Source organism: Durio zibethinus, chromosome 5, assembly GCF_047325235.1.
Source record: "Durio zibethinus cultivar Kanyao isolate XHJ-2024 chromosome 5, ASM4732523v1, whole genome shotgun sequence".
In the NCBI taxonomy this organism is placed as follows: Eukaryota; Viridiplantae; Streptophyta; class Magnoliopsida; order Malvales; family Malvaceae; genus Durio; species Durio zibethinus.
The window spans coordinates 28,566,094-28,577,751 of NC_143166.1; the positions used below are offsets into that span (position 1 = coordinate 28,566,094).

General features: G+C 26.6%; 1 pseudogene; it reads left to right on the forward strand.

The window, feature by feature from the left end:
• Window positions 1–5,762: 5,762 nt before the first annotated feature.
• Window positions 5,763–6,909, forward strand: LOC111282146 (calcium-binding protein KRP1 pseudogene; annotated as a pseudogene).
• The last annotated feature ends 4,749 nt before the right edge of the window (window positions 6,910–11,658 follow it).

Consider the following 11,658-nt stretch of genomic DNA (forward strand, 5'->3'; position numbering starts at 1 on the left):
CATTATCTTCAATTCTTTTATGATTTTTCTTTGCCATTGGGTTCAATTAAAAGGCAGATTTAGAGTAGTTTTTCCTCGTAATAAAAAAATGGATTAAGTCATCTATTGCTCGAACATTGAACTGACTTCATTTAGGTTCCACCCTATAATTCCCAACACCATTCTTTCTAAAATAAAAAAAAGAAATGATAAAAGACAAAGAATAAAGAAATGTAACTAGGAAAAATAAAGAAAAAAATCGGTTGAAAAAAACTAAAAAAATTTCAGGTTGGTTAAATTAGACTGGTTTGGGAGCAAGAAAGCTATAAAGTAAAAAAATAAAAGCCCCAAAAGGCTTTTTATATAGCCAACGCAGAGATAAAATGAACACTCTAGATCATGCCACATGTCTCAAACGTTTAATAAAAATGACCATTTGCATTCTTAACCTTGGGTTTTTACCGTCTAATTTTCTCTCTTCTCATTAAATGCAATTTTCAGACAACAAAAGGGTAAATCAATCATTTTACTTGTTCAAATCGATTGAAAACCTAGGCCAGACTAGCCAAACAGGTCAAACACCAGGTCAACCTCGTGTTAAACCAAAAGATCAAATTCTAACATGAAAAGAAAAACATAAATCTCACATCAATCCATACCATGTTGGACACATAAATCACATCGATAATTATTCATAAGCTCACTTGGTCCAACTTTGGCTTACCTTAACACTAGGTCACAGTAACCCTAAGATAGACTAATTAAGTGTATAATTCAAAACCCATGTGCAAGGTCAAGCTTGGCATCGTCGAGCACATATTAGGTTGACATATACCCAATCGGCTAAATTTTACACTCTATAGTCTAATACTTAAATTGCTCGATAGGGGATAAATTATTAGGGATATTTTTAGGTCCAAAGGGTAAAATGATCTTTTCTCTTATTAGAGACTATCAGTAAACAGCCAAAAGCATTTTTGATTTTTAGGCCGACCTAACATGTATAGTGTCACATCAGCTTAACCGTGTCGCCTATTTACCCTATAAACCCCTCACTTTTTATCTATAAATAAGGTCATCCAAGTACTATCTAATCATCCTACTTTTTCTTCTCTTTTCTGTACCTTTTATTCTCATTTTGACCTTCCATAATTGACTTCTAACTTGAGTATCATAGTGTAAACACAGAGAATACTTCTTCCATTTGCTCTTAATTGCTCTTTTTATCTTCTAATTTCAGAGTTTTATCTCTCAGTTCGAAGCTTGACACCAACAATCATCATCACTTAAGAATTGATTACTTTATGTGAAGGCCAACTTATAATTGTTATAAAGTACAATTGATTTGAATAAAATCTTAAAGATTGAGTTTTTTTTAAAAATTATTTTTACTTTTTAGTTATTAATTTGGTGCATAAAAAATAATGTCAAATTCATCACTTTGTTATCAAGAATTTACATGAAAACTAACATCATTTTCGTATACATAAACAATATTAATATACTTGAATAGTTATGAATCCCTCACATCGAAATCTAGTTTCATAGAAAATATCAAACATTAACAAGAAATATGAAAAATAACAACACAATGCATAAACAATATGATATACTTGAATACTCTTGAATTCCTTTAGTAGCATTGAATCCCTCACCACTTGAATCTATTTTCACAGAAAATATCAATACCAACAAAAAATGAAAAATAACAACACAAGATTTTATGTGAAAAGTTTTCAAAACAAAAAAAAAAGGACACCAAAATAAAATTCAATGAAAATTTGTTACAATCACATACAATTTCATTATAATATTTTCATGTGTTTCTCGTTATACTACAATAGAAACACAACAAATCGTATAATAAGCCCACGCGTTTCCTACCATCCTAAATTACAAAAGCGAAAACGTCCTTCTTTTCTTCCTTTTTCTCCCTTACTTGTTGATGGTTTATAAAACAAATCATCTATTTATAAAATCCATTACTTGTCATTAAGTTTTTTCTTTTTATTATTTGAATTAAATTAAATTTAATATTTACTAAGTTGACGTGTATTTGAGATATGTTTAAAGTTACGTGGGTAGTTTAAATGTGTTGAAAAAAGAAAAAAACCTATTAATTTATGTTCAAGATGTTTTAGTTATTAGAGAAATTATTAATTAGTTGTGAGATTTTTTAATTTCACAAACAAAATTAAAATAATGATACATATTTTATTTTATTTTAAATATTTTTTATTTTTAAATATATATTAAAAAAATAGATGTTACCATCTAATCTCACTTGTGAAATTAAAAAAAATATATCGTTATCAGTATATTTGATAAATTTTTTAATTGTTAATTCATATTTTATTGTTAATTTTTTTAGACATCTTTACTTGGTAGTTGTATCTGAAACAATGAAAATTCATACCCATAATGTTTCATTCCATGTGGTTTTTGAACTTAAAAATTCTGTTTCCTTCATGTCTTTCATTTCTATTTATTAAATTATAAAAATTAACACACAAGGAGATGATAAATTGATACGGCATATATAAATTTATTTTTTGGATTGATTTTATCAATTTTTTTGACATGAAAAAATTTCCAACTTATAAGTTAAGATTGTTTTATTTTAAGAAAGGGGATGGCCTATTTAAAAATAAATAAATAAAAAAAAAACCCTTTGATTTTTGTTTCTTTTTAGAGGCACAAAAAGAACACAACTTTTAGTTCAGTTTATATGATACATATCTCAGACAAAACCGATTTTCACTGCACTGTAACTAAAATTTTACTGGAACCTTGTGTTCGAATGGAAAAACCCACTTCCATCGTTCTTACCTTTTCAGAAAAGCCGCTGCTTTAATGTATGTAGCTTTTCTTCTCCGTTGTATAATTATAATTATAACTATAATTATGATTATATTTTATTAATTTAATACAGTAAATATTTTTATAATTATATAATAAAATATAATTATTAAATAATTAAAATGGAATAAATAAAAAAATAATAAATTTTATAATCAAATAAAAAATTAATAAATAAAAACAAATATCTTTGTAATCAATATGAGTAAACTAAAATAAATATTTACATAAATGAGAAAGACAATAAATATTAATTATTTTTTATATGATAAATATATTATTATCTTTTGAAATAATAATTATTTTTATATAAAAATTATCATATAAATAAATATAAAAAATAAATAATTAAACACTTCTTTTTGAAGATTCATTTTATGTAAATATATTAGTATCAATTTTTCTAAAAAAATAATTATTTGATATATCACTATTATTTTTATTTATTAAAAAGTTTTTATTTGATATAAAAATAATTTTGGTTTTTTTTAATTATATATTAACTTCATAAATGATAAATATTTTAAAATTTTCATTACATACAAACTTTAATTGAATATCCTCAATGATTATATTTTTACTCATTACATTTCATCTTATCAATATCATTGTATTTACATTCAAACATATATTATGTTATTGATTTTAATTTTATCATTATAATAACTATTGTTATCTATAATTATTAATTTTAATTTCAATAAAATAAATTTCACCACTCGTCCAAATATTCTTAAACGTAGGGAGAGTGATCTCGCAGGATGGGTTTTGACTTTCAATACCCAAGTTAGCTGGTTCCAACAATTTTTAAAAAATATATATTTTGGTCAGGGACACCGCATACAAAGACTTCAAAACTTAAAGCGGAATCTCAATTTTGGTCAGCTTACGGCCTATCAATTCGTTCATTTCTCGCTAAGCTTACAACTAGGGACAAATTCTTTAATCTTTAAATCGTAAATGAGAAGCTTCTTGCTGGGCTGTGTTGTATTTTAAATTTAAAAAGCATCGGAAATTAGAAACAAAAAGACAATCAGATAGGAAATGTTGTGAATAATTCTAAATTCACATCTTCCAAATAGAAACTTCTTTCAGACTATTAAATTTTAAAATATACATCAAAGTTGTAAAATGACGACTAAGAAGTCTGAAAAGGAACTCCCTCCACCAATAAGGTGAGCACCATTTGCGCGGAAAAGACTTGCATCAAATAAAATTTATGAAATTTTTTATTAAAAATAATTAAATAAAAATTCAAAAATAAAAATTTCGTTATATAAATTAAGTATATAAAATTTCAAAAATTTTTTAATAAAATTTGATATATATTTTTAAATAGATATTTTTAACAAATAATAATAATAAAATATTTATTGTTGAATAAATATTGATCAAATTAGAATTATAAATAATATTTTTAATAATTTTTTATATTAAATTCTATCAATTTATTGATTTAAATTTTTAATTAAATTATTTTTTTGAAAAACTTTATAAATTTTATATAAATTTTGTCGCGTTAACTTTGTTTATTACAAAAAAGACGGTGACACAGGCGTTAGCAATTTAGCTTAAACGCGTCTACACACGTATAAGTTGGCAGAAAAAGGGGGGGATTATTCGTGCTACTTTCCTAGTTTTTCTTAAGTCAGTATTTCCTCTCTTTGCCTTCCCTAAAAAGGAATCATCAATTGTCATGCGTTTGCTTCTACCATTTTTATTTTTGTTGACAAAATTTCAATGTTATATGCATTCACACAAGCTTTACTTTCTCTTGTCGGAAATGTGAAAGCTTTTGCAATATCGGATACTTTGCTTTTTATGAATTAAGGAATGTTCCAAAGGATTTCCAATATTGTAGATCATTGAATTACTGTGGTGGGAATTGTTCTGCGTGCGCTAACAATTTGGTTTACGTTTCTGTCCCAATTCTTTTAACTCTTACATCTACTTTTGGATCTTCAAATTATAAGAACAATTTTTGGAAAATCTGATATTTAAAAAAATGTTTCAAGGCGTATAATAATATTATTATTTGTAAGATTTCATTGCCTCCATCATATTATTTATTTATTAGATATCTAAAAAATCTCGTAAATATAATAAGATTTAGTGATTGATTAAGTTTTGTAATAATGAAATTAATTCATTGAGTATTCATTGAAGTATAATGAGAACATCAAACTTTTATAAAAAATTTTACAGTAAAATATTAAAGAAGAAATGCAAGAGTTATTTAGAGGAGGATGGAATGTTCATATAAATTGCTTGTGTATCTTTTTTTTTTCTTTTCAGAAAATCAAACAATTAGTTTTATAATATAAAATAAATATTTGTTTATTTGTAAAGATATAAATGTATATGCACACAAAACTATCTATTTATAATGATATACTTGTCTATCCAAATTAAACTTTTCAGTTGAGTAGACATAATTATTCAGACATAACAGTTAATTAATTTTTGTTCAATTTAAAAATTAAATTTAAATAAAATAATAAATAATTATTTAATTAATGCAAAACCAATCAAAACTTAAAAATCTAAAATGAATTTGTGCTTAGCTCACGTTTTATGTTCACCAACTTTACACAGCTGTAATTTTATGACATTTTGGTTGTTTTTAGCAATTTGCTTAGAAAAATCCATAAAAATCAAAACGCGAAATAGTTTTCTTGAAGAACAAAAGCAATTTATCATTTGCTTTCTTCTCGAGAAAGAAAAAAATGAATAGGGAAAAGAAAATGAAAGTTCCTCGAAGGAAAGTTTGGTTTGGATAAAAAGGCACGACAAGCTTTCTGACCGCAGTACCACCACCACAACTTCAAATATTCCAATATTTAATCCATTTATATATATATATATATATATATATAATTCGAATTCACCTCTATTGTTGATTGTCTGTCGAGGAAGATGAACAATAAAATTTTTCCCATGCATTCTTGATTTGACAAAGAATTGGGTATTTTCTCAATTGCAATTTACAATCAATTTTCCAAGAAAAATAGAAAAGAAGTTCATCCATCTTTCGCTTGTATTGTATGAGAACGAAGTCAATTCTTGCAACCGACAAACCAACCCTCCATCCATATGACAAAAGTCAAACCAAAAAGCCAAATCGGACCCTCAGGAGGTTCACATAGCCAAAGAAGCTTTAACCTAAATTACAACAATTACCCTTGATAAAGCTATTTTGCCCTCTAAGATTGTATCTCAATTCAAAAGCAGACAGAGCAAACATTAAAAATTCCAAAAATATTTAAAAAGTACCCTTGATAACAACTTCTCCGAAACGGAGGGAGTTCCAGCTCTGCAAGAATGAAAGCCTACCCATGGTAAAGTTATGTGTTCCTTAGCTGTCATACATAGGGAAAACATAACCCATCCTCTTTCCGAGAAAAACCTCTTTACCTGATCTTCTCCCTCCTATATATAGTTCCTGCTTAAAATACCCAATACATCTCAAAATACAAGAACATCCTTTGAAGAAATCATAGTCATTAGTCTGCAAGCTTCATAATCCATCCAAGGATTAATGGCAGGGATTGGTAAAACAGCTCCTGATTTCGAGGATTTATTGCCAGCGATGGCTGAGAAGCTGGGCGGAGAAGGGCTGATGAGGGAGCTGTGTAACGGGTTCAAGCTGCTGATGGACAAAGACAAAGGGGTCATCACTGTGGAGAGCTTAAAGAGGAATGCGGCAATGCTGGGATTGCAAGATTTAAAAGACGATGAGCTTGTAAGCATGGTGAGAGAAGGTGATCTCGATGGTGATGGGGCTCTCAATGAAATGGAATTTTGTGTATTAATGTTCAGATTAAGCCCTGGATTGATGGAAGAGTCCCAGTTACTGCTAGAGGAGATTCTTGAAGACGAGCTCAAAACTGCTGCGTTCTAAACGATATATTTTTTGGGCACCTCTTTTTTTCTCTCTTTCTTTTAATTTTTTATGTTTATCATAGGTGACAGAAGGGGCATTGCCCAAAACATTACATCGTTTAATATTTGTAAAGGAGTTCATTGATCTTCTCATTTATTGTCAAAATAATACATTGTCTTGGTATATAATTTCGGGAAATTCATTTATATATATATATATATATATATATATATATATATATTAGTTGTCGCTTAAAAGATTAGGAATATGATTGACAGAACGACTCAAAATCTGAATAAAAGAAAAAAGAAATACTTTTGAACCAACTGTTTATGAACATTATTATTTGATGCTCCTGTTATCATTCTTTTCCGGGGGTGATGAACTTGAAGCATTGGATCAGCTTGTATAATTTTTTAGAAAGATTTTATCTCTTAGGTAGTGTTTAGTATTTGTAATCACTCCAAAAATCATGTGATTTATATATGGTAATTAGATTATTATGTTTGAAAGGATCTTAGTTGACAATGATCTTGAATGAATAAGTATGATTAAATTATTATTTGGGATGATGATTTAATTCTTATGAAAAACTTTTCTTATCTAAATGAAGTGATATGTAAAATTAATAATAATTAATATTATTTATTTAAAAATTGTTTTCTCTTAAAATTGTGATTATTTTATAATTATAAATTTTATATTTTCTAATTAATATTTATTATAGGAGCTTATCACCTATAATTATTTTTACTTAAGTACTATAATTGTATAATCACAATAAATAATTGTGTAGGAGTCCACCACTTGTTACTATGGACTTCACATAAATTTTTTAGAAATCTCACATAATTTTAAATTGTGATTGATTAATTTTTTTATTACAATAATTGTAGGTGAAATGTTGTCATTTATTGAAGCAAGTTCAAAAATAATTTTTTTTTTTACTTATTTTAATATTTATATATAATATAATCCTTTTATTTTTCTTTTATTATGAATTTAATAGATTAATTTTATTTTTTAATTCAAATATTTTTTACATAATTTATATTATAAAAAATAATTTATCTATAAAAAAATATATTTATTAATTTAATTATATTTTATCATAAAATATAAAATATTACTAATATTTTATAAATTATTATCTTTAAACAATATTAAAATCATCATTTTATATAACATTATAATATGTATAATTATTTTCATACTTTTAAATAAAATAATATTTTATTTTAAATTAATGTTTATTAACCAAATAAAATAATTTCGAATTATGATAAAATCACCTTGATGATTATATTATTATAATAATCTTATAAAACATACCATAAAAAAAAAAAAAAAGAGTTTGCTTTCCGAATTTTTAAGACTGTTGAGTTTTTAATAAAGCACTTAATTTACTTCCAGCGCCAATCGCCAACGAAGGTGAGTTAGTATTCCCCCTTGCATTGCTTTAGCCGACAGTACAAACATCAACAGTTAGTAATAGTATACCTAATTGCTTTTAATGAGGCCTTGCCTTAGCAGCAATAAGAAAGCTTTAGAATTTTGAGTTTTTTGGTTTAAGTTTATTGGGTGTGACTTTGAATAATATTTAGTTAAATTATTGTTTATTAATTGATTATTTAGTGGTATAATAATTATTTATTTTATTAATTATATAAATGTAATATTTATTATAAATGTGCTTTTAAAAAAAATAATATTCCTAATTGCTATATAATATTTTGTTGTCTATAATCATTGGGAAGTCTTTTATTTATTTTTAGCTATTCATTTTAAATCTAGTTTTTCTCCATTTTAATGCATTAGAAACAAAAAGCAGCCAAAATACGGTTGATTTGGGTTTATTTAACTAAACTATTAATGTAATATTTTGTAATATTTTGTAATATTATAATCAAACAAATATTAAAAATTATAATATTATAATTAGAATAATATTTAAGATTGCGATAAAATTATAATATCATTTGAAATTCTTTCAAGAAATTAGACAAAATTCTTTGAAAATAAAACATTTTTGTATAATATCTTTTAAAAGTTAATGAATTAAAATTTCTTTTCTTTTAACATGTATCGAGAATTATGATACAATTATGATATCTATAACAATTTTTTTTTTTAAATTAGTTAGAATTTTCAATATATAAATATAACATCTCTAAATAATATTTTCTCATTCTAGTGAATATAACTCTTCGAACACAAAAATAATACAGAAATAATAAATAAAGGTTTATAGAAAACAAGGTGCATAAATACTAAAATGATGGTCAATATTTATTATTTAATTTCAGTGTTAAATATATTTATATATTTATATATGACGCCAGTCCTCCCTGCCAAAAATACACTGATATTAAGAGTCACGATGACTTAGATTGACAAGTCATATATAAATAGCCGTTAGCACATGCCGAATTGTGTACAACAACAAACGCATTATTATTTGGGCTTGATCTCAGCTTTCAGATTGGGTGAGGTGGACTTCATTCAAAAAAAAAAAAAAAAGGTTGAGTTTGTCAATTTTTTTTTTATCTTAATAGATTTGAATATTGTTTTTCTATTATAGAATATACATAATATAACGAGATCTAGATTAGTACAAGTTTGAAAAATATTGGAAACCACCCACATGTGTGCGTGTGTTTTTTTTTCTATTGATGTCATGATCTTTGAAATGCTTGGGGAAAAATGGAAGGGTAATTGTCGAAGAAAAAAAAGCAGGTTATGCCTATCCTCAGTTTTGATGTCTAGAAACATTAATTTTTGGGTTATGTTTAGATGGACGGCAAGTCGGTCCCCTCTTTCGCTTGCAATGAAAAAAAGTTAATTGGGGTATAGTTTGACGTTATACTGTCCATCTACAAATATTTTGGTATAAAGTGATTATTTTAAAATTATAGTGATTTACATATAATGAGTTGCACCATATGAAGAAAAGTTGTTTATTGGAGAAAACATAAATGGTCATGTAAACACATATGGTAATGACTTTGAGAGGGTACATAGGAGATATAGCTTTGGAGAAAGAAACGAAATCAAAGAGACTATCCTAGAGTTTGCTATTGCATTTGACCTAATGATATTAAACATATGTTTTAAGAAAACCAAGTTACACTTTGTGATATTTATGAGTGGATCAAATGCTAGTCAAATTGATTTCTTTTTTACAAGGAAAGAAGATAGAAGTATTTGTAAGGATTGTATAGGTTGTACCGTGTGAAAGTGAGAGCACACAACATAAACTATTAATACTCGATCTATTCATAAGGGGTCAAAGAAGAGATGTTAGAGTCATGAATCACATATTAAGTGGTGGAACTTGAAGGGGGACAAAATGACAACGATGAGGGATAGACTAATAAAAAAAAGTTGATTAGAAACTTGATAAGGATGTAGAAGTAATGTGGAAAAATATTATAGTCGAAATTCAAAGAGTTGCTAAAAAGACACATGGGGAATCTAGGAGTAAGGCATCATTAGGAAAAGAATCTTGATGGTAGAAAAAGGATGTGAAAAAGGCAATTAAAGCTAAATGGGAGTATTATAAAAATTTATAGAATAATAAAGATGATCAGAGTTATCGAAAGTATAATATAGCAAAAAAGAAAACCAAGAAGGCTATTCCAGACTCAAATAGTAGGATCCATGATGAGTTATATAGAAAACTAAAAATGAGTTGGAGAAAAAGAACTGTTAAAAATTGCTAAGATAAGAGATAAAAAGAGTTGAGATCTTAGTGGCGTTAGATGTATCAAAGGCAATGATAAAAGAGTTTTAGTGAAAGAGAAGGAGATTAAAAAGAGATTGAGGGATTATTTTGATAATCTCTTTAATAGCAATTTTAAACATGATATAGGTGTATTAAACATACCCTCTCAATATGTAAATCATGTGTTTAAATGTAACATTAAAAACTATGTGGTTAAAGAGGCTTTGAAAAAGATGAGATTAAAAAAAGCTGTAAGACCATATGGAATCCTAATTGAAGTATGAAAATGATTGACAGATCTTTTCAATAAAATTTGACGTACCCAAAAGGTACCAAAAAAATGGAAGAAGAACACTCTTATGCCTTTATACAATAATAAAAGTGATACACAAGATTGTTCACACTATCGAGAAATAAAACTTATAAGTCATTCTATGAAACTTTTTTAGAGAGTAATTGAATGTAGGTTGTGACGTGAAGTCACTATTTTCGAAATCCAATTTTGGTTTATACTAAGATGCTTCACAACAGAGACGATTCGCCTTTTGAGGCTTTTATTGGAGGGCGTTCAAGTGAGAAAGAAAAATCTACATAAGGCATTTATTAACTTGGAGAAAACATACGATAGAGTTCTTCGATGTGGGTCTTAATGAAGAAAGAAATCCCTTTAAAATACATCAACATAGTTAAATATATGTATAAAAGAGTGGTAACAAATGTGATGACGTTTAGGGCATGACAAATAGCTTCCTTATTACCTTAGGATTATATCAACGATTAGAACAAAGTCATTTTCTTTTTACATTAGTTATGGACAGGCTCATTGAACGTATCCAAGATAAGGTGCCATGGTGTATATTATTTATCGATAATATTATCTTAATTGCGAAAACTTGTGATACCCTTAATGTAAAATTAGAATCATGGAGTAGTACCTTAGAGTCTCTAGGTTTTAAATTGAATAGATTTTTAACTGAATATATGGAATGCAAGTTTAATAATCACAAAGAAGTCGATATTAGTGTGATTAATTGAATGATGAGAAAAGATTGAAAAATAGCCAATTTCGAGATTTGGGATCAATTATTTAGAGTGAAACTGAGGTGAAAACAAATGTCAAACATAGGATTCAAGTAGGATAGGTGAGGTGACAAAATACATGGGTATGTTGTGTGATCGCAATATGTCTTTAAAGTTAAAAGTGAAGTTATAT